Genomic DNA, 5,766 nt, shown 5'->3' on the forward strand with positions numbered 1-5,766 from the left:
TTATGCAATGTAATTTTTTTTAAAATTAATTCATAATTAATATTGCCTGGCATGAAATTCACAACCATCACAAAAACACCCATGAAAATCTACTTAGCATGCATTTTAAAATTATTGCTAGCCATTTCTGTGATAAATTTCTATATTAATGTATTTTAAAATTATTTAGATAAATTTCAACTCTAGCCATTTCTGTGATAAAAAGTTGTAACTAATACTACAATTTAATGAGAGATTATCAACCAACTTGAATATTTCACAATGATATAGAAACTGTTGAAACTAAATTAGTCTATGGACCTCACTTTGAAATGCATTCTATTATTGCTAGCTCTTTTATCCTTGGCAAACAATGCTATGGAAACAATATCTAGATTAATAAAAACTTTTTTTGCATTACAATAGTGCGCATTTGATGTAGCTAATAAAAATTTATTATGGAACTATCAGTAGTTTTTGATCAAATTGACTTTTCCAATGTACTTTTCAAAAAGTTGTAGTTAATTATATGTTAAGAGGACATTATTGACAACACTATACAAATAAATACATAATCCATATAGTGCAGTGATAAAAAAAAAAATTGCAATTTGTAAATTGTGCTATATTGCTTCTAAAATATGATAAAAACATATCCTCCACTTGCTATTGTCAATGTTTATATATTATGATATGTGTGCACTTTCAACGGCTTAATTTATATAATGAAATTATGAAACTCTCAAAATGAATAAAAAAATCATAAAGATCTACACTAAGGATGCAAACATAACTCCCAAAAATTGAAACTAATTGTGTAAGGCAAGGTATATTATAATGGCCCTAAGTGACAATGCAAGGTATGATAATTGGATTTTCTTCATAATTAAGATATGAGATAAAGATAGACGTTTCCATTGAATAAAGGTATGAAAACTATGCACCATGTGCTCATAATCTCCATATAACAGAAAAGATATTTAACTTTTCAATCACAACAAAATGAAGTCTAATCTGATAAATGGAAAGCTTGATATCTCGCTAGCATTAGGCTAAGAGCCACAAGGAAAAAAAAACAAGTGTCATTTGATTGGACTGATCAGTAGTATGTGAACATTAACCATACAAATCAAACAAAGCCACTTTCAACCATAAATACATGTCAAATAAGGACATACAAACTAGATTTGGGTAGTCACATCAATAACTAAAAATGATCACAATCAAAATAAAAGAGCTTTCCTCCACCTTAAATTGAGTCCATGGTAGATGCTAAGTTTCTTATGGGCCTAATTCTCATGCGAAAGTTCAAAATTTAAAGCTAATTAGCTTTTTATCTTGTAAGGTGCTTGATTAGGACATCATATTTTACACAACTTACTAGTTAAAATAAATAAGTTTTATTTTTGCTTTTGAGGAAATCTTAAGTTATATTAGTTATTAAGATGAAAAATATTTCAATACTTCAATTATAGTTAATTTAAAATGATCATTTACAATGTGATATCCTTTGTAGTTTACCTTAGATATTATTAGTATTTTTTGGTACAAACCTTGAATACCGTTTGATCACTCATATTTTATTGTATTTCTAAATCCACCCTTTATGAAACTTTCATAAAAGACCGTAGAAAGTACTTTATTCACATCTATTTCTGAAAACACACCCCACAAACTTACAAAAATGACCTACTTCATCTTTAATGTTGCATGTTTAAGCCAATATATATATATATATATTTTTCATTTTAGCAAAGTAGACGCTCAAAACATGCATTCGGTATAGAAACAAATTATATTACTTAAATTAGACATTCTATAGAAAACTATAACACCAAAACTAGTTGCAGTACGAGCTTTCAGTCCAATGTGGCACCTCATGAATGGTCGAGCTAACTCCGATGACACCAATCACACTTCCGTGCACCAGTATCCCACAGGCATGTTAGTTGGGGAAGCAATAGGTAGCTAACCTGATCATAGAAAATTATGTTTATTCAACTCTACTTAATATTTTTCAATAGCTTTTGGCTTAACTTGTCGGCAATCTTCTAATTAGGAAGTCGCTATTGCCATCTCATGTGAGAGTGACAAAAATTAAAGTCGCTCCAAGACTTGATCGCGTCTGCCCAAAGAGTCTGAACACTATTTTAATAGTGAATTCCTATATGAATAGATGATGCTGAATATGTCACCTATAAGCTCAATGAACATTAAAGTCTAATGTCTAATAATGGACATCTGTAAAGATATAAGAACCATGCATCCTGTACTCTTTGAGGACTTCTGTCCGCTCAAAACATTTTGTCACCCAAAATATTCAGACACAAATTAATCAAGGGACCACTGCATTTTTAGATGCTTAACAATTGGTTAATTCTTGAGAATCATACTGCAAGTTTAAGCAAATAGGTTGTGGCATTACCAAGCTATTTTTTCTGAAGTTACAGCATTACCATTATTTTTTCTGAAGTTACAGCATATAGAATTTTTTTCTGGACACAGAGACTTTATTGATTACCTATCAAACTTGGGCATAAGATCTCCTCATATTCAGCAAACTTCCAACCATGCAAAATCTTAGTTTTATAAAATTCCAACTATGCACGATCATCCCTAATTTTTCTAATTTTGCTGATTTGTACATTGGACATTTTTATGATTTTAGGATTGAGTCAATCCCACCAGAAGACTTGTATCCAAATTTAGTAAATTTTCGATATGGAAATTGTAAAAAATACCAGGCCGGTGAAAACTATAATTCACATTACCAAGAAGATACTGCTTACGAATATAACGAGTGTCAGACAAACTGATACAACTCAGTAATAAGAGAAAACTATGATTTCTTGAACAAATTCACAACACATTATGCTACAATCCAGAAACAAACAAGAAAAGCAATGACGGACAATAAATTTGAAGAAAAAAAAATGAGACCGGCCCTAACAAGAACAAGCTATATGCAAGAAAGCCGGCCAGCAACTCAAAAGCTTAACTGACGAAGAGAAAAAGGGAGGAGAAGGACCAACCTCGGAGGAGAGGTACTCGAGGACGGTTGCGAGGAAGACCGGAGTGCCGGCGCTCACGCGGTCCGCGCACTTGCCCTTCTTGAGGAAGCGGGAGATCCTCCCGATGGGGAAAATAAACCCCGCCTTGCTACTCCTCGACTTCCCCTTCTTTGAAGGCAACGAGAACGGCGGACGGCGGCTGCGCTACCGGTGGCAGTGATGGGGTCGGCTGAGGAAAGGATGGAAAGGGGCGGCGGGAGATAGATTAGGGCACGGGAGATTGGGGGTATTAAACGAACCTAACGACGCTTTTTAGCGTCGTTAAATACTGACGTACAAAAGCGTCGGCATTTTCTTTATTTAACGACGCTTTTGCTAAAAGCGTCGGCGTTGACGTTGCTATAGTTTTACGATGCTTTTAAGCGTCGTTAAACGACGACGCTTTTTAAAAGCGTCGGCAGGTCAGCGCAACTTGCCGACGCTTTCCAAAAGCGTCGGCAAAAAATGGTCGCTAAACCCCCTTTTCGTTGTAGTGATTGGTTGTACATTGCCTCAAATGCATTGTTAGTGGCAAAAGACTTTAATTTATATGCCCAAAATATTTAGAAAACCCTGATCTTAAGGTTCTGGTGTTTGCTGGTGTCAACAAGCTCGTGATGAAGTTCAACTAAGCAGAATTACTCAACAGCTCTTTGAATGTTCCAGAAATTCAATCTCTGATGACAGTTTCAAGGTTTATTTTTCTCTTTTGCAATCCTTCATGCAAATTAATGGAAGAAATTTTGCAGAAGACACTTTAAATACTGTGTGGTAATTGATCATATGAAGAGCAGCTATTATCTACTTTAACTTATATTTTCTACTCCTAACAGCAATGGGAGGGTTCAATTGATGTTCTTGATTTGCAAGTTGGTACTACCGGATGCTTTGAATTTCTTCACAAGTATTGCTTCATGCTTTTGCTTTCCTTTTCTTGCCATTCTATCATAGTGCCCAGTAGTTTGTATGATTTTTCATATTTGGTTTCTTTTTTCTATATTTCTAAACTACATACCTGAACAATAACTATCGACATTTAAGATCACTTCAGTGGGTGCAAATCGAATTTCCATTGATGTTGCTCGGCAAACTATGAAATCTCTTATATAGGTATTTGAATTTTAGTTTATGTGCGAATGATTTTGGCTTCATTATTAGTCTCTGCGCAATGTGATTGCTTTATTAGGTTTGGTTTGCTTATTTACTTATTTGCCCCTATTCTTTTGTGCAATTTGTCGGGCACCTTAGATTCCACCTATTTATCTGATTCATAAAAGCTAATTTATCATTTGGTCAAAAATTTTTCTATTCAACGAGATATAGATTTCACCTATTTATCTGACTCACAGCCCCACCTCCATCCTTTGGAGCCCTAGCTACTGGAGCGTCGCACCGTCGGACCCATATTGTCAGACCCGCACCGTCGTTGCATTGTGAGTATTAGCGACGGCATCACCATCACCACATCCCATTTCCATCTTTTTAAATTTTAAATATTTAAAATTAAATTTATTTATTTATTTTAAATTAATAATATTTGAATTTAAATACTATTAATTTAAATATTAATAATATTTAAATTAATAATATTATTAATAAAATATTATTAATAATATTATTAAAATTAATAATATTATTTAAATTAATATTATTCTCAAGAGGTGGAACCATTTTGAGAAACTCTCCAATGAGAGTAGCCCTATTACCTTCAATGGCAGGGGTTAGAGGTCGGACCACCATCGGATCAGCTCTGATCCACTTATATACTCCAATCGTGGTCGGAGCAATTTGACAATTAATTTTTAGGCCTTAGGCCCGGCTTGAAATTCGAAAAAAAATTTGGACCGGACTCAAGGAGGCCAACATGATACCTTTAAAGTTTACAGTGAAATTAGATAGGTTTAGTGTGAATGAAGAAATGAAGTTGCAAATAATTAAAAACATGTTTTAGTTCCCCAACTCATGCATGCCACTGTCTCCACTGGAATCCCTGCGCCACTTCCCCATTGCTACCGTCCGCCTGTTGGATTCTCCACACCACGTCGCCTCCCAATTCCTCAGCTCATGCCCTCTTTATCTTCTTCTCTTCTTTGTATGCCTCCTTCTCCTCCTCTATCGACAAGGCGAGGTAGCTTTGAAAGGTCTGTTGCTCTGCAGACAATCAGCATACAGCCATCGTTAGATGGAAAGGAGAAGAAGACAATGTGGGAGGGATCTTTTCCTCGGGTTGGCTTATAAATTTCTTTCTCCTCCTGCTCTTCTTCTTTGCGTCCCTCTCTCCTTCATATTCTTTATTTTCTTTCCTTTTAACTTTCGACAAATTGGGACCTGCAAACTCTTTAATACTATCTTTTAGACCTTGAAGGAAAATTCTTTGTTGCCATATCGAGTTGCTTTCCCAACTAAAATTTCTCTAATGCTGGTAAGTTTACCCATTTTTCTTGAATCATCTAATTTTTTTTTCTTTTTTAATCATCTGAATCATCTAACATTCTTTATGATGTCTCGATACTCTCAGATTCGGATGATGTAGGGTCATCAGTGATCCCACAATCACATGAAGCAGCGACCGACTCTCAGAGTAGGTAAGTCTATTAATAATTTTCTTTATTTATTTTAAATATTTATATTTAGAAGCTTTATATGTTTAGGCTTGAGTCTGAGAACGGGATCTAGAGGATAAAAGTTCAATCTAACTATCCAATCGATGGATCGAAAGTGTTTATAGCTCCGTATC

This window comes from Elaeis guineensis, chromosome 1, assembly GCF_000442705.2.
Source record: "Elaeis guineensis isolate ETL-2024a chromosome 1, EG11, whole genome shotgun sequence".
NCBI lineage: Eukaryota > Viridiplantae > Streptophyta > Magnoliopsida > Arecales > Arecaceae > Elaeis > Elaeis guineensis.